Raw genomic sequence first — 19,428 nt, forward strand, 5'->3', positions numbered from 1 at the left:
CCAGGCATCATCGGCCGGTGTATTATTGAAATTCCCCTGAACACTGGACGGAGGCTCTGGGCCGCTCGGGCAAGACACCCCACGCCCGCTGGTCAACCGAGCAATAGCCGTGGTGGCAGCCTTTTGGGCAGCCATGGTGGCCAGTTAGACCATTGGTGTCAATAAAAGTTTTTATCTCTCTCTCTGTCTCTCCCGACGAATGCCCCTTCCGGCTACCCGGAGAGATTGGCGCATATAAGTCACGTGGGATGTCTCATTGTTGGGGACTACTATCTCGTGCACAAGATAAATAAATAAATAAATTAACAAATAGTAATTAATAAATACAGATTGGTTTAATGCCGAGGCGAGCAAGATATCTGCAACTAGGCGGAGACTAATGACGAGCAAGGCAGCAGAGGCCGATGTCTCAGAGCGTTATCGTAGAGCACACTCTCGTTCCGAGCCAAAAAATACTGGTCGTGCTTCTCGCGACCAGCACCTTGCACCTGGCATCATCGTCCTTTGCAATTTTTAAATTTCCCTGACCACTTGACGGAGGCCCTGGGAGACTCGGACGAAGACTCCCCACGCCCAAGGGTGAACCGAACACAACCCCTGGTCGCGGCATTTTTGGCTGCCATGGCGGCCACTTAGGCCAGTTGTGTCAATAAAAGTTTTTTTCTCTCTTTCTCTGTATCTCCCGACGCATGCCCCATCTGCTAGACCGGAGAGATTGGCACATATAAACCACGTGGGATGTCGTCTTGTTGAGGATTACTATCTCCTACAAAAAATAAATAAATAAATTTAGGGTGGTTTAATGCCGAGGCCAGCAATATATCTGCGATTAGGTGGAGACTAATGACGAGCAAGGCAGCAGAGGCCGATGTCTCAGCACGTTGTCCTAGAGCACACTCTCGTTTCGAGCCAAGCCAGGCTGGTCGTGCTTCTTTTCGCGCCCAGCACTTTGCACCTGGCGTCATCGTCCGGTGCATTATTCAAATTCCCCTGACCACTAGACGGAGTCCTTGGACCGCTCGGACGAAGACTCCCAGAGCCCACTGGTCAAGCAAACACAAGCCGTGGTGATGGCCTTTTGGGCCGTCATGGCGCCCCCTTTGGCCACTGGTGTCAATAAAAGTTTTCATCTCTCTTTCTCTGTCTCTCCCTACGCATGCCCTTTCCTTTACCCCGGGGAGATTGGCGCGTATCAACCACGTGGGATGTCGTCTTGTTGGGGATTACTATCTCCTGCGCAAAATAAATAAATAAATAAATAAATAAATAAATAAATAAATAAATATAGGGTGGTTTAGTGCCTAGGCCAGCAAGATATCTGCTGTTAGGCGTAGAATAATGACGAGCAAGGCAGCAGAGGCCCATGTCTCATCACGTTATCATTGAGCACACTCTCGTTCCGAGCATAACGATAATGGTCGTGATTCTTCTCACGCCCAGCACCTTGCACCTGGCATAATCATCCGGTGCAGTATTTAAATTCCCCTGACCACTGGACGGAGACCCTGGGCCACTCGGACGAAGACTCCCAGCGCACACTAATCAACCGAACACAAGCCATGGGGGCGGCATTTTGGACAGCCATGGCGGCGCCTTAGGCCAGTGGTGTCAATAAAAGTTTTTATCTCTCCTCTGTTTCTCCCAACGCATGCTCCGTCCGCTACCCCGGAGAGATTGGTGCATATAATCCACGTGGGATGTCTCATTGTTGGGGACTACTATCACCTGCACAAAATAAATAAATAAATAAATAAATATAGGGTGGTTTAATGCCGAGGCCAGGAAGATATCTGCACTTAGGCGTAGACTAATGACGATCAAGGCAGCAGAGGCCCATGTCTCAGCACGTTATCGTAGAGCACACTCTCGTTCCGAGCATAACGATAATGGTCGTTATTCTGCTCGCGCCCAGCACCTTGCACCTGACATCATCATCCGGTGCACTATTTAAATTCCCCTGACCACTGGACGGACACCCTGGGCCGCTCGGACGAAGTCTCCCAGCGCGCACTGGTCAACCGAACACAAGCCATGGTGGCGGCCTTTTGGACAGCCATGGCGGCCACTTAGGCTAGTGATGTCAATAAAAGTTTTTATCTCTCCTTCTCTGTTTCTCCCAACGCATTCCCCGTCCGCTACCCCGGAGAGATTGGCGCATATAAACCACGTGTGATGTCGTCTTGTTTGAAATTACTATCTCCTGCACAAAATAAATGAATAAATAAATATAGGGTGGTTTCATGCTGAGGCAAGCAAGATATCTGCACTTAGACAGAGACTAATGACGAGCAAGGCAGCAGAGGCCGATGTCTCAGCACGTTATTTTAGAGTACACTCTCGTTCCAAGCCAAGTCAGACTGGTCGTGCTTCTCGCGCCCCGCACTTTGCACCTGGCGTCATCGTCCGGTGCATTATTGAAATTCCCTTGACCTTTGGACGGAGGCCCTGTGGCGCTCGGACGAAGGCTCCCAGCGCCCACTGGTCAACCGAGCACAAGCCGTGGTGGCGGCCTTTTGGGCAGTCATGGCGGCCACTTAGGCCAGTGGTGTCAATAAAAGTTTTTATCTCTCCTTCTCTGTTTCTCCCAACGAATGCCCCGTCCGCTACACCCGAGAGATTGGCGCATATGAACCACGTTGGATGTCCTCTTGATGGGGACTACTATCTCCTGCCCAAAATAAGTAAATAAATATATATATGGTGGTTTAATGCGGAGGCCAGCAAAATATCTGTAATAAAGCGGGGACTTATGACGAGCAATGGAGCAGAGGTCGATGTCTCAGCACGTTATCGTAGAGGACACTCTCCTTCCGAACCAAGTGAGACTGGTCGTGCTTCTTCTCGGGCCCAGCACATTGCACCTGGCATCATCGTCTGGTGCATTATTGAACTTCTCCTGACCACTGGACGGTGGCCCCGGGCCGCTCGGACGAAGGTTCCTATCGACCACTGGTCAACCGAGCACAAGCCGTGGTGATGGCCCCTTAGGCTAGTGGTGTCAATAAAAGTTTTTTTTCTCTCTTTCTCTGTCTTCCGACGCATGCCCCATCTGCTACTCCGGAGAGATTTGAGCATATAAACCACGTGGGATGTCGTCTTGTTGGGGGCTACTATCTGCTGCAAAAAATAAAAAATCAACAAACATAGGGTGGTTTATCGCCAAAGCCAGCAAGATATCTGCAATTAGATGGAGAATAATGACGAGCAAGGCAGCAGAGACCAATGTCTGAGGCCGTTATCCCAGAGCACACTCTAGTTCCGAGCCAAGCCAGACTGATCGTGCTTGGTGGTGGTTTAACCGGTTTATTGAGTGGAGAGGTTGAAAGCGGATCTGCTCCCGGCTACTCCATTTCACTAATACAGCGTCATAGACCCAGCTATACTAGTCCACGGTGCGCCACAATTTCGTGAGTACTTAAAATTGTCGTTAAAATCTCCTCTTGGGTTGGTAATCACTCAGTCACGATAAAAATCTCATATGTTACCTAATACTTTGCCACTAATGCTGTTGAGGTAAACACACCTTCAGGTCACGAACAACCTTATTTTGAAGCCCCCCTTCAGGCCATGGTCCTAGTAAAGATTCTAAACACACCACAGGACGGTTTTCTAATGGAAGTTTGTTGAAAAGATCACGTCTTTGCCATGAATATAATGCTCAGTCTAGCACCACGTGGGAAACATCTTCCTCTGGCGCTCCGCACGCGCAGGATGGTGAGGTTGTACAGTGAATTCGGACCAGAAACGACTTTGTATAAGCCACCCCGAGTAGCATATGGTGAAGTAGAGTTCCTACATTCCGCGACAGCTGCAATTTGTCACGGAACTGTAAGGTTGGTTTATTGGGTACAGCAATGACCGCTTCGTGTCTTCATTAAACCACGGGTCTGCAGACAGTTACTCACTTAGTTTCCGTATGATGCTCCATATATCATCAGCGAGGAGAGGAACAAGGAGGTCGTTGCCGTAGTCATGCCCCTGTTTGGCGAGTCTGTCGGCTGTCTCGTTGCTTTTTATTTCACTGTGGCTGCGTACCTATTGGAAGTCTACGGCTTGCCCTTTATGACGGGCTGCTTGAAGATGTTAAGCAATCTTAAGGGTCGAATTTCGTTACCCGTTTCTGTCCTGCACATTTGATACGAGCAGAGGTGCTGGCATTGAGTCTCACCAGACAACCCACCTAGCACTTTGCTGCCTTGTGGCAATAATCGTGACAGCCTCTTCAATGACACAGAGTTCAGCAGTTGTCGAGGATGTTCTGTGTGACAATCAGAACATCTGCTCCACACCTAATGCAGGCACTGCGAACACTCAAGCGGAGCTACGTGTATTGCAAGATCCATCCGTGTACAAGTGCAGCTTGTCCGCGTCCACACTAACTGGACCATTGCCAGGAAATGAACATTTCCCTTCTTGTCGATACCTGGTATTCGAGCAGTGATGTAAGGCTGTGGAAGAAGCCAGGGAGAACAGGTATCAGGCCACCATGTAAATACAGGAAGGAGTGCCTGGGAGTCTTGCAGCATGTCAGAGATACTCGAACCAGTTCGCTTCAATATTGCATCTGATTGTGGATGGTAAGCATGTTGCCTGAACATTCTGAGCAGGTGCCGAGTTTTGTCTCGTAGCGGCAGGATGATAATTAAAAATCTCGCGCTTCTGCCAGCACAAGGGGACGTGACGTGGCTTTAGGAGCCCCCAAGCACACTCGAAGATTTCTCGCTAATAGTAGGGTGAGTGTCATCTCCAGAAGGTGATAAGCCAATGAGAACTGCCAATGAGTATACGATAGCGGGTGTCACAAGAGCCCCGTGAAGTCTCAGTAGAACATCCGTAGAGGTTCCCCAACGGGCTCCCGCCAGGTGTCGCAGAACGCGGACGATGTTGCTCACCTTGGTCTCCAGAACGTGAATTTAGTGTGACCAGGATAGCCTTCGATCTCTTTTTTGGGATGAGAAAGTAATTTCTCGTTCTGTCAGAAAGATTGAAACTTCATTAATTCCACTTTGCAATTTGTCTTGAGTGACTTACAATGACGGTCCGGATGTCAAAAGGCATATGTCGTCAGCGTAAATTGAATAGTGAATGCCATGTGGGAGGCGTGTTGGTAGCTGCGCTATTATTGCATTGAAAAGAGTGGGACTTAAAACGCTTTAGACACTTTGCACCTGGCATTATCATCCGGTGCATTACTGAAATTCGCCTGACCACTGGACGGAGGCCCTGTGCCGCTCGGACGAAAACTCCTATTGCCCACTGGTCAGTTGAGCACAAGCCGTGGTGGCGGCATTTCGGGCAGCCAAGGGGGCCCGTTATTCCAGTGGTGTCGATAAAATTTTTTTATCTCTCTTTCTCGGTCTCTCTAGACGCATGCCCCGTCCGCTATATCGAAGAGATTGGCGCATATAAACCACGTGGTATGTCGTCTTGTTGGGGACTACTATCTCCGGCACAAAATAAATAAATAAATAAATATGGTGTGTCCTAATGCCGAGGCCAGCAATGTGTCTATAATTAGGCGGAGACTAATGACAAACAAGGCAGCAGAGGCCGATGTCTCAGCACGTTTTCGTAGATCACACTCTCGTTCCGAGATAAGCAAGTCTGGATGTGCTTTTCGCGCCCAGTACCTTGCACCTGGCATCATCGTCCGCTGCATTATTGAACGTCCCCAGACCACGGGACAGAGGCCCTGGGCCACTCGGAAGGAGACCCGCTGCGCCCACTGTTTGCCGAACACAAGCCCTGGTGGTGGCCTTTTGTGCAGCCTTGGCGGCCCCTTAGGCCAGTGGTGTCAATGAAAAATTTTATCTCTCTTTCTCTGTCTCTCCCGACGCATGCCCCGTCCGCTACACGAGAGAGATTGATGCATATAAACCACATGAGATGTCGTCTTGTTAGGGACTACTATCTCCTGAACAAAAGATAGAAATAAATAAATAAATTATAAGAGATTCATATCCGTGGCCAGCAAGACATCTGCAGAGACGGAGACTAAAGACGAGCAAGGCAGCGGAGACCGATGTCTGACCACGTTCTCTCAGAGCACACTCTCATTCCGAGCCAAGCGATACTGGTTGTGCATCGTCTCGCGCCCAGCAACTTGCACCTACAATCATCGTCTGGTGCAAAATTGTCCTTCTCTGGGCGCAAACCCCGCCCGCTACACCAGACAGATTCGGTTCAGTTCGACGACCGCGATGGAGGAAGGCATGGCGGCGACGTTATCCTTAGACAGGCCATGAAACCACATGTAAGTCCTAGTCAGAGGGGAGGTTATATCGCTAGAAGACCTCACGAGCTTTGCCGGTTGGCTATACATCGGCGGCCACCACAGGAAGAAGAGGTAGCATCAGGACCCAGAGAAGCAAGATGCCCAACGTGAGCCGATCGACCACGGCGATAAAACCACGCGTAACAAGAAGGCTTCGAAAGGCACAAGCGCAAAAAAGGGACGCCGTTCGGGCCACCCGCATGCCGAATATGCCAGCGGAAGAGTTTACTGTTGTACTGAGGCCCCGCGGCGGGGAAGACATCGCCGGAAGAGGAGCCGTATGCGTAGCAGCAGCCATCATGGCGGCCGCGTACAAAAGACGCAGGAGCGAGCCGAAAACATGGCATGCCCCAAATGCCAGCAAAACATCATGAGGCTCATCACTCCGAGAAGAGAACGCGGAGAAAAATACGTCCGAATCCGCTATATCGAATTTCAGGGAAAAAAATACAAAATCAACTCCTACCGAATGGCTGCCCACGACACGGTGAAATTAAAAATTCCTTTCGTGGTGAGAAGACGTAGGTGTGAGCACCGAAAAGCCGAGAGACAGCGCCCGCCATCGCCGGACGTGTTTTCTAATCTGGGCGACGTGACGTCACGTGGCGTGAACGCATCGAGCGATGGGTCGCGCTGCGCCTCGCGAAGTGTATCGCGCCGGAGCCCCGCGTCCCGGAGTGCATCACGAAGAGCGACTGCACAAACGAGACACGTGTGCTGCAGCCAGCAGCAGCAACCGCTGTAGGAAGGCGTGAGCTGGGCCGATGCCACCAGCTGGAACGGGCACAACAGAGGCAACCAATGCTGCGAACAGCTGATAGCGGCCACTGAGATGATGGCAAAGAAGCTCGAAGAATAGAAGAAACTCCATAGCAGGCAAGCGCTATACAACAGCAGCAACAACAGAGGCAATATAAAGGAGAAGAGCTGCAAAAAAATAAAGCGGACGAGACGAGCGCAACACAAACGCAACAGCTACAGCAGCAAAAGCAACCGGCCTAGCGGAAACAGGAACAACCGCGACGACAACGGCAGGAGAAGCAACAACAGCACGAGGAGGAGCCAAACAAAGACACAGCGATGGAAATCGCAAAAGATGAAGACGAAAATGAAGAGGCGCCGAAGAAACAAGCGAAACTCTCGACCAAGAAACAATATCATGTCCTAATCGAAAAGCGGACGACCAGGGTGGGCAACCTAATGACCATGGTGGGAAACCTAACGACCACGGTCAAAAACCTGGCGCCGGCAATGGAACAGCGTTTCGCAATGCTGAAAGAGAAGCTCTCCACCCTGAAGGCGTCCCGCACGAAACCTGTGCGAGCGCTTCGAGATCGTCGAACATACGCAGAAGACAATAAAACGCAACCCGATATTCGCTGCGCAGCTCGCCGATATTTCCTATTCCAAGAACAGGTGTAGTAACACACGATGCAATAACAACAATGCCAAAACAACGCTCAGTAAAGCCGGAAACCAAGCCGTTTACAATCTTACAATGCAACTGTCTAAGATTCGGAAACCAGAAGGCAGTGCTGTAGCTATATATTTGGAGCGCGACAAAAAAGCCGGACTTCATTATGCTGCAGGAGACAGTAGTGCAGGACCCGAAACTAACAGGGTACAGAGCCCACGCGAACACCCCCGGTTGACGAGGGGTCTGCACCTTCGCACGATAGGGCCTGACCACAATAGGAAGAAAAGTGAGGAAATACAACCAAGTACAAACTCGTCTGCATGAAATCGCCCCGGAAAAAGGTTTTAAGCGTGGACTCTACATAACGAACGTCTACAGAAAACCAAAGTACTACGGACAAAAGTTCAACATCATTCTGTGAGCGACGAAAATTCTGGCCAGAGGAGCCGCATCGATGCTGGTGGGAGGCGACTTCAATGCAACCGCACCAGGCATGGGGCTACAGCAGAGACACAGCCAAGGGCAGATACCTAATGCAAGAGAAAATGGAGAAAGGGTGCACCCTTATTAAGGACCACAAAGAGCCTACGTGAATGGCTACGACGTCGACCCAACAGGACTCCACACCGGACCTGACCTTCGTCACAAATGGAGGGAAAGTCACGTGGTGCAAGACGAGGTAAGACCTGAGGAGCAACCACGACTTACTAGAGATCAAGATGAAGAACAAAGGGGGACGCACAATCCAAAATAAATGGACCACCTCGGACGCCTTCCGTCTGTAATGAAGTGGCCTGGGCCAAACGGACATCAGAGACACTGAACATTGGACGACTGAGCTAAGGAAGGGGATAGAAGAGGCAACCGAAAATAGAGACGAACGAGAGGGTTGCGTGCGTGGACAGTCACTTGGCGCACCTAATAGAGACAAGGAAGTCAATCAAGGAGCGCTTGAAAAAGCAATGGTGCTTGAAAAAGCACTTGAAGAAGCAAGCAAATCTACGCAAGAAAGTAACTGAGCTGAACCGGTCCATCGAGAAGCACAGCGCACTGCAATGCAGGCAGAAATGGGACGAGGTATGAAGCCATATCGACGGCAGGCTGCACCACAGCAAGGCCTGGTCCGTAATAAGACACCTACTAGAGGAAACCAAAACAAAATCGTATGAGCAGAACCGCATGGCCCAAGTCATGGACGAAGCTGAAAAGTCCCTAGGTATGGAGGAGCTGATCAAAAAGCTCAAAAACAAGTGCATCCAGCAAACAGAGACCAAGAAACACCTGGGGTACGCAGGAGCCCTGAATAAAAACTAGACCAAAAGATCACGATGCCAGAAGTAACGCAAGCCATACGAGAGCTGAACGGCAGATCGGCTGCGGGTTCAGATGGGATCTTTAACAAGGCCCTAGGGAATCTCGACGTCTCATCGATAGAAGTATTGGCAATATATTACAAGTACTGCCAGGGTTGAAAACTGCCGATACAGTGAAAAACGGCAAGAACGGTGCTCATCCCGAAAACCTGCGACCCATCTCGCTGACATCGTGCGTAGGGAACGTCCTTGAGCACGTGCTGGCCAACAGGTGGCTGGAATATCAGAATAAGAAGGGCTCTGCCTGAACTCGATGATCGGATTCCGCAGAGACTTAGTCACCCAAGGTGCCATGCTGCAACTAAAACAAGAAATAGAAAACGAAACCACAGACAGTAAAGTGATACTGGGACTGGACATACAAAGCGTGTTTTACCCGAGTAAAACACTCGGCCATACTAACGCAAGTGTGGGGAGTGATTATGAAAGAGCGAAGCTACAAGTACATAGAAGACTTCCTCAGGGGCCGCAAGATCGAGCTTCGTGGAGGGGAAATTGAAATACTAGAACAAGATGCCAGCGGTGTGGGGAACCCACCAAGGGCCGGTAATATCGCTCGAATCTTCAACATCTTAATGATGCGCGTGGCCAAAGCGGTAGAGCAAGTCAAGGGCGTCCGACCCACCCTCTGTGCGGCCGACATTACACTTTGGACTGCAGGTGGTACGGACGGGGGCATCAAAAGAAGCATTCAGGAGGTGATATCGGCCATCGAGAACAGCCGGAAAGGGACGGGCTTAGAGTGCTCACCGGCCAAGTCACAGGTCCTGACGTTCTCCCCCAGCAAGCCGGGCAAACAACCACTGCCCCCGAGAGAATACGACCACCTAGAACTAATCAAAACGACGGGCCAACGAATCCGCGAAGTGCAGGAGATAAGGGAAGACAACTGCAAGAACTCGACGCGCAAACACGCGAAACATACGCGTGAACACCATAACGAATAACGTACACCCAGAGTACAACCGAGAAAGCATAAGGGCGAGATCCAAGTACATCGTGGAGCAACACGGTGACGACCCAAGAACGAGGTACATCGACGCGTCGGACTACTGCTTGGCAGATATGTCGCGGTCACGATCCACGCGAGAGCGGGAAGAACAGCCACGGCAGCGAGCGCAAGATGCGAGAATGCCACGGAGGCCGAGGAAATCGCCATAGCCCTGGCAATGACCGAAGAAGACTGCGACACAATATTGAGCGACTCCCAAGAAGCCGCCAGAAACCTGGTGAACGGACACGTAGGCAGCAAAGCAATCAGGATGGTCAAGAAGTCGGGTACTCGAGTGGACCGGTGGGTGGAAGTCATGCGGATTGCGCCGCATGCGGGCGAATGCTCGTCGCACGCCCCGAACTACAACTAGACGGCCCGCAGAGAGAGACAGACAACTTTATTACCCAAAAATGCGAGCGTGGTTCCTCAGTCCAGGAGCCCATGTGCTGTCCAGGCTGCCGTAGCCCTGGTCACAAGCAAGAGCTGGTCCTGAGGTCGACAGCTGGACAGCAGTATCTCCCACTGCTCAGGGGAAGGGGACGGGTTCAGGGGCGCAAGGTCCGAGTTTTTTGTGCAGTCGAATAATATGTGTGTCAGAGTTCCTAGTTCGTTGCAGAATTTACACTTATCAGAGTACTGTGTAGGAAAGAGTAAACGCATACGGATGGGGTAGGGAAAAGTACCTCTTTGAATTTGTCTGAGTGTGGTTTCTTGCCTTTTGTTCAAAGATGTGTCAGGACTGGGGAATGTCTGCCTCCTGGTTCTGTAGTATTGGGTGATTTCTTGGTAGGTGAGGAGAGGTGCGGAAACACCCCTGGTCTCAGCGGCTCGGTGAGTGAGGTCTCGAGCCTGTTGATGAGGAAAATTGTTGTCCGTGAGTTCAGAGGGGACGGGAGTCCACACAATGTCCACCCGATGGGCAGGCGGATGTTCATTCAAAAGTCGGCATGTGGCGGGGGCCACCCCTCCCGACAAGAGCCTGCAGCAGGCGGCTTGCGAATCCGTCAATATAATCTTGGAGGTGGTTTGGGTAACGGCGAGCGCAATAGCTAATTCTTCAGCGTCCAGGGAGGTAGTTGTCCGTATGGAAACGGTGGTGATCAGGGCGGTCTTAGATGTTACCACTGCCACCATAGTTTGGTTATCTGGGCAACTGCCCGCATCTGTGTAGATTACGTCGGATCGGCGGCTGTAAAGTTTTTCGTGGGCTTTGCTACGGGCTTCTCTACGACCAGGGTGGAGGTCCGGGTGCATACTTCTGGGAATCGGGCGCACAAAAATGGACTGTCGCAATTGTCGGGTACGGTGACCAAGTGCGTCGGTCAGGGCATAACCATTGAATATTTCGAAGTACCGCGCGGCCTGGTTTGGTTTGGGCAAGTCGAAGGTGTTGACTGGGAAGGTGTCCTTCAATCAGCTTCTCTATGGTATTGTGGAGCCCCAGGCTAAGCAGTTTGGCCGTAGACGTGCTCATCGGGAGATCCAAAGCTTGTTTTGTTGCTTTAAGAATGACGCGATAGAGTTTGTCGGTGTCGTTTCGAGTTGGGACAATATATGGCGCGACGTAAGTGAGGCGGGAGATGACAAACACCTGAACGAGCCGAAGAGTATCTTTTTCTTTCATGCCTTGGTGCCGGTTGGTGATGCGACGTATCACGTGTATTACCTGATCAGTCGCTTCGCTTAGGTGGTTAAGTGTTCGGTCGTTTCTAGTGTTGGCTTGGATAGTAAGACCCAGGATATTCAGGGCTTTAGCCGGTTGTATGGTGTGCCCGTCGAGGGTAATCGAGATGTTGTCACGGTCAGAGTTCAGGCTGTGCTTACGAACTATAATTATTTCGCACTTTTGAGGAGAACAGCGCAGTCCATTGGACTGGGCATACGCGTTCACTGTGTGCGCAGCGCGTTGGAGAGTTTCTTGAATTCCCCCAAGGGAATCGGTGCCCGTCCACAGGGTGATATCATCCTCATAAAGGGCATGTCGAAGGTTGGGTATTTGCTCTAGGGCAGCGGGTAGGCCAAAGAATGCAATGTTAAACAATAAACAAGAGGGGAGACAATACAGATCCTTGGGGCGTGCCACGATGCCGAGTTGGATTGGTTTAGAGGTGATATCCCCTAGTTTAAGGATGGCTCGGCGATCTGTGAGAAAATCGGCGATGTATCTGTATGTTCGTTCTCCGCAGCCAGTCTGATGAAGCCGACCAAGAATCGCCGCGTGGATCACGTTGTCAAATGCCCCTTTAAGATCCAGGGCAAGGATGGCTAGAGGGAAGTGACGGATGGCTGGTGCGATTATTTCTTCCTTCTGTTGAAGGAGCACGTCTTGGGTGCTGAGGTGTTGACGAAATTTATACATGGAGTCCGGCATCTGTCCCGTATCTTCTAAATGCTGCTGGAGCATCTTAAGGATAATGCGCTCGAATACTTTTCCAACACAGGAGGTGAGTGAAATCGGTCTGAGGTTGTCGATATGTGGGGATTTACCTGGCTTGGGTATGAAACGTACTTCAGCAGTCTTCAATTGCGAGGGAAGCTTCCCAGACGACCAGAACTCATTGAAATGAGTGAGCAGGGTCGCTTGTGCTTCGTCCCCAAGGTTGGCGAGGACCTTGTAAGTAACCTGGTCTGGTCCAGGAGCGCTGTTTTTCTTGCATTCTTTTAAGACAGCCCTGAGTTCATGGAGCTGGATATTCCGATCGAGAGACTAGTTGGGGGTGCCTGTGTATGGTAGCGGAGGGTCGGCTGTATCTGTTTGTAGGTATTTGTCTTGAAGGTCCCGGATCAGTTGGTCGGGTGTTCCAGAGTAGGCGTGTATGGTGCGGGCCATGTTTCGGTTCGATTCCCCTTTGCTGGTAAGGGGATCAAGTAGGTGGCATAGTAGGCGCCACGTATCGCAGGTAGTAAGAGTGCCTTGCAAGCTGTCGCACACCTGACGCCAGTTTTCTCCGCTCAACTTCTGAGCGTACTCAGCGGCTTGTTTGGACAGCAGTGAAATCTTCTTACGAAGCTTTCTATTATAGCGCTGACGCTTCCACGGGGGGTAAGGCTATGGCGCGCCTCCCATATGCGAATGAGCTTTGCGTTCACAGTTAGGGTTTGGTAGGATGTGGCTACAGTCTGTGTGTGAGCCTTAAAATCACGAGTGAGGTCTTCTATCCATTCCATAAAGGGTTGGTGAGGGTCTGAGGACCGAATTAGGCGGGATTTCTGAAACGCATCCCAATTAGTGATACGGGCGAATCCGGTGCGGGCTTTGAAATCCTGGTGTCGGAGGAGGAGGTAAATAATGTGGTCCGAGCCAAGATGTATTTGCGTATTACTCCACCTAACATCAAGTTGTCCCGATAGCAGAGAGAGGTCTGGGCTTATGTCACGACATGTGCTAGTCTCTGTGCGGGTCGGCGTGTTGGGATTATTCAGGAGGGTGAGGCTGAGGTTTTCGATGGCTAACACCACGCTCTGCCCTATTCATGTGTTATACTTGTACCCCAAAGCTGGTGTGGAGCGTTAAGTCCCCGAGTACAAGTAGTGGACACTGCCTAGCGAGGTTAAGTGCTTCCTGAATTGTCCTCTGGATCTTAGGTTGCTTGGTAGAAGGGCGATAGTAAACTTTCAGAATAAATAGATGAGATGTTTGATGGAAGGGGAGAGGACCTCCACAAGCGTGTGTTCACATCCGGCTAGTGGCGTGAGCTGCTGAGTTGCTGCATTAGAGTTACAACCTAAAGTAGCTCTAGCTTTGTTCAAAGGATCTTCATAGGAGAGATAGCCCGGGAGCTTAGTGGGTCCGTTTGTTTCCTGTAGTACTAGAATATGTGGTTGTGGGTCTAAAGTAAGTATGTACTGTTGCAGAGAGGCTGCTTTGCCTCGGTAGCTACGGGAATTCCATTGAAGGATCGCCGTGGCTTGTTGCTTAGAGCGTGTCGTGGCCATCTGAAGGCGGGTGCCAGGTCGTGCCATTGACTGTTCGAGCGTATGGTACAGCGCGGAGATGGAGACGGGAGCCACAACCGTCGATTCTGTCTTGTCTAATGGGCCCTGACGACGAGAGAAGCCTGGGTTTCCTGCCGGAGGGTGGCAAGATCTTCCTTGAGGGATTGAAATTCTTGCTTGAGGATGACATTGTCTGAGCGGAGGTTTTTGATTTCCTCATTCAAATTTCCAAGCTGATTGACCAGTTGAGAAAAGACACCCTGAGATGAGGGAGGTTGGTTTCCATTCTGTAAGTTGGGATTTTGGTCCGCAGCGGGTGTGGATGAGTGAGCCATAGGTTCGAAATCAGGATTGCGTTTCTTTCGTTTTTCTGGGTTAGTGCTGGGGGGTGCGCGTTCTGAGGCTTCGAGGCGGTATTGTGAGGTGGCTATCATAATTTTCTGCTGTTCAAGGATTTGCAATAACTGAGGGCACTGGCGGCATTGTGTGTTTGCCTGGGGTGACTGTGTATGGTAGGGGGCTTGAGGTGGAGCAGTTCGAGATACGTGCTGAGCCCAGCTTACTTCTTTTGAGTCTCCACGGTGTGCAGCCATCCCCGCTGGTGCTCCGCCAGGCCCCTTGCTTTTGGATCTGCTCCGGCGTCTCGAACATGGAGTAGCAGACCGCTCTCTTTTCCAGCCACGTGGAGGGGCCGGGTCCCGAGCTCTGTCCTGGCTGGCCGTGAAGACTTGCCGGAACCGTCGTTGCTGCAGGATGTAGGGTTCGGCATAGCGCTTCGTGCAGCCAGGCGAGCCCTAGAGATGGGGAGCCCCACAAAACGCCCCAGGTGGGGAAGCAGGGATGGTCTGAGGCCGGGTCTCGGAGGCTGCAGTGGTGACACACTTGTACGTTGGGCTGAGGGCACGCTGGAGACCGATGTCCTACGTCGTGGCACGTGGCGCAGACTAGAACTTTCTTCTTGTGCAATGAGCAAGGGTATTGGGCCCCATAGAAGCGTACAAAGTATGGGACCTTCGGTCCTGCAAAGGTCAGGATCACGGTCGTGGTTTGGCCAAGACGAGGCACTGCAAAGATTTCGTGCTCAGTTTGGTCGAGATTGCTGAGAATTTCATTATTTGTGAAGCGGAGGGGAACCCCATGGATTACATCCTTCCTGGCATCATCGGGACCCAGTCTGTACAGTCACACTGGATGAACGGCGATGCCGAGCGTTATCTGCTTGACTTGAACGATGGCTCGGGCTGCTTCCGCAGAGGGAGTGCTGATGGTAGCTGTATTCTGTAGAGAGTCGATGCGAAGCCTGAGGTTTGCTTTTCGCAACGTAGCGTTAATCGCGTTCAGCAGGGACAGTGCGACTTCGGCGTATTCCACGTCTCGGAGGCGTAAACCACCTTGCGGGCGTAAGACGAGCATATAATCGCCTCGGGGGAGTGGCTGAGGACGACATGTGGGCTTACGTGTCTGCAGTAGTTTGGCTGCTTGCGCTTGGGTTGGGGATACGCCTACTGTGCCTGCTGGCGGCCTGATGGTGCAGCGTTGGCGTCGGCGTTGAGATCGCCACAGGACCTCGATGAAATCGTCATCTTGATTCGTAGTGGCAGGCTGTTGACCCTCTTGGTCCGTGATATCCGATTCGATAGCTTGATGCAGGTTTGGATGAGGGGCTTGCACGTGCGAAGTGCCGTCACCATCACGCAAAGGGCTTTGCATGCTGTCTCAGTAGTTAGGCCTACCTGCCGCGGTAGGCCTGGCGGATGGTTCTGTGCCCTAAATGTCCAAAAAGCGCACCCACCGCCTCAAACGCGGTGTCGGGATGATCCTTTTGACTGGCTGAGTTCGATGACACCACAGGTTTGGAGGGTCACAAGAAATTATCGCATATTTTCTCGAAGAACACGCAGCCCATGTGAAATGCGACCACACAGCTCGAACTGGTGATGATAAAGCCAGCCCGCAGAGAGGCGCGTGCACTAATACATTGCGCCAACAGAGGGGAAAGCCGCCCCGAGTGGAATGGTGGACAGAGGCCAAAGATTGGACACGAGGCTACGGTGAAGCACTAGAGAACGTGCAACTGCCCAGAAGACAATACCCCCGTCCCATCGGGCGCTGAGCCGCGAAGATGCGACGATTCTGAGACAAATAAACATGGCGTCAGTAACGTCACTGGCGGCGCTGCGCCGCATGTACCCAGATGAGTACACAAGCAGCCTATTCGAGATATGCAAAAAGGGGCCTGCCAACCGGTGGCACATCATGTTGGACTGCTCCACCGACCCAGACGGCGGCATCTTCAAGAGCACCTGGCGGAACTAGGGGAAGTCATCGAATCGAGAGACAAGACGAAGCAAGAGGGGCCATCTAGCAGGTCTTCACTGCACTCGAAAATCACGGACTTCGTAAGGGGGCCGGCGCCTATTAGGGTAGCGAAGAAGATGCGATGACGGTGTCGAGATGGTGGTCATACACCCCCAGTCACTGTAGGATCGATGTGAATAAAGTCCTTTCAACTCCAGTACAGTTGCCATTTAGCATGGGGATTAGGTAATAAAACTGATTCACATAGGCTGTGGTACCTTCAAACGAAAGCTTTAGGACTCGAAATCCCAGCATCTTCGACAGAAAAGTCAATTTTTCAGATATTAAAAATTTTACCCTTTGCTGAACTCTACAGAATCTTTGCAATTTTTTGTCGCCAAATTAAAAGTTATTTTGCACCGTTCTTAGTGAAATATTTACCACAGGTAGTACATAATTGACGTACGAACTACCTAGTTAGACTTAGCCCCCTGAGCGAACTGTGGCAGCAAGACTATACATATACACATTGTATATCTCCGTACCAGCCGTCCAGCCTTATTTGATAAAGCTCATAACTCTAAAAGTATCTAGCAACACAAAAGGGAAATAAACATCCTCGTGCTAGGTATTCCCGGTTTCAACTGACCTTTCTCCGTATTTAATATTGTGTAAAATACCCATATTTGTTGTGGGATGCACCGCCAATGTTTACCGTTTATCTTGTGTAAACAAGTGACTGCAAAAATCTATTGTTAAGACATGTGATAAGATTTACTGCGCATATATTAAACGTTTTTGCATTTATTACCAACTGCGCTTCCCTGTTCGGCATTTATCATATATCCGAAGTGTTCGTTTTTCTGTTCTAGAGCTGAGCTTTTCTTCTGTAATATTTTCTTTCTTTGCATCCACTCTATTCCGCCCGGGATTTCATGGGAGGTGGCTTCATCAGGAAACTTATGGGTCTCCCTTTGCCACGCCTCATGGACAAACCTACATGTGTTAAATCTTAATCTGGGTATGCAGCAGTCATGATCGTTATAATGTCGATTTACCGTGGGAATGAAGTTTTCATCCCCGTTTGGGTAGCCATGGCTCCGGTCTCACTTTTGTCATTTTTATGTTACATTTTGGTGCCTGGAGACACAGAATCATGACAGCGCTGCGAAAGAGACCACCGACGTCGTATCCGGCTTGAGGTTCGTAGAACCCCGTGATTTTGACCGCCGTTGATCGCCGTTGTCCCACCCTCAGCTGGAGGTCACCATGTCTGGCCCTGACCGCCAACCTACGACCGAATGGAACCTTCAGCGGGACGTACATAGAGACCGTCACATCCAGGCTACTGTACGTCTCCCGAGTACAAAGCTAGTGACCACCTGGACGCCCTGCTTTAGTTGAGGAAGGTTCGTCGCGCAGCCGTTTGGATGCTGCTACAGGCAGCGACCGAGCTTTGCCAAGCCCCCTCACTGCTTGGGTAAGACCTGCTGTAGGGAATCAACGACCTCGTACGAAAAGACAGCCAACTCAGCAAGATGAACGAGATTATAGGTGAGCTGCTAAAAGGAGACGAGTTTGTGCACGATTATTACGACGTTTAGCAGTACCAGGAAACCATATGCGGGGCCCTGAGTCGGCTTCCGTCGACGTCGAGCTACCTGCGGGCATCCGGCATAAAATGTAGCTGGAATGGCACTTTAACCGGTCCAAACGACTCCTACCACGTTGACACCCGAAGTCCATAGCGACGTCTCCCAAACCGCGTGATCTTTCTCGACGTGACGAGCTAGACAAACCCTTCAGAGCCCTCCCTGGTTTCAGACCTACGAGAAGACAAAACGATGATCGAGAACAATTTGTGCAGCAACGTTCCACACGTTATTGTACAGATACAAGCTGTTGTCGCAGCTGAGGATTGAGTTTTCCAAAATGCCGAAGGCGAGGATGAGCGCAAAGGCATGCTTGTGGGAGACAGCTACGATGTAGCGTCGAGCGTCCGAATGAAAGATGGGCGGCAAGAACACGAGGCTGCGCCTGGTGTAGGCAGGGACGACTCAGCGGCTGCCGTCGAAGCAGGCGACAAAAATCCTGGAGATGTCAAGGACGTGAAAGAAATAATCGAGCCATGGCCATGTCAGTTCGAGTGCACCTTCATTTCAGACATAGTGAAGAGCGAATGCTTATCAGAATTTATTTAAAGCCCACCAGCACCCACCGATGAATTAGTACGGCAGGTTGCACCCAGGCGGAAATATCAGGGTTTACAACTCACGGATGTCGGAAACGAAGAGCAACCTTTGTACGGCGCTTCTGCTCCCTGCAAGGAGACAGCGAAGCCTGGTAAAGAACCACCACAAGAAAAAAGTGACCAGACAAAGAGCATGAAAACGAGCGCGTCCAGAGCAGAAACTACCAGCTAGTGGATCCTACATCGGAGCAACACTATTTTAGAACGGAGCTCGATCGCTTGACATCAGCTACCGTACCAGCCACACATTGATATTTGCCCGGCAACACCTTTCAACAAATGGCCGCAACACTGCAGGATATAAAATCTTTCAGGAGGCTCGGTGCAGAGCATGGTTGACGTCGGTTTCGTCTCGTCGATGCCTCGCTGTACTGAAAGCTGCACGACAAAGCAAACACATCTGGAACCCGGAAAGGTGGTAGTATTCGAGGACTGCTACGCACGCAAGTTGTGACTTATAGATTGCGGGCAAATTGTTCATCGCGGCACCGACTTTCGCACGGGCGGCAGTGACAGCAGCAATAAACCGGTTAGAGCGAAGGAGAAGCTACCTACCTTTGGTAAAATGCAGTAAGGATCATCTACGCGTGCCTGAGCACCGAAAACCGCAGACCTCGTTGCTTGTGACTACGCAGTACTGTATCCAGAAATATCTTCATGCAATGTGCAGAGGACTGGCTTCTTCAAGGCTGAGCTGTGGCTCAGCGTAGAGCAGCCTGAAGCTCATCAGGATCCGCGTATCAGTGTTTAGCGTTTGGGGAGCACACAGGAATGGGGTCGAGAGGCGGAGCCAGCTCAAGCCTCCAAACCGCCAGAAAGTTCGGTTTGCGCTGCAAAGCTTGTGCCGGTGTACGTATGCACTGAATGGCACTGCTTGAAATAAAC

Source organism: Haemaphysalis longicornis, unplaced genomic scaffold, assembly GCF_048455015.1.
Source record: "Haemaphysalis longicornis isolate Haplotype H1 unplaced genomic scaffold, Haemaphysalis longicornis Haplotype H1 scaffold_5, whole genome shotgun sequence".
NCBI lineage: Eukaryota > Metazoa > Arthropoda > Arachnida > Ixodida > Ixodidae > Haemaphysalis > Haemaphysalis longicornis.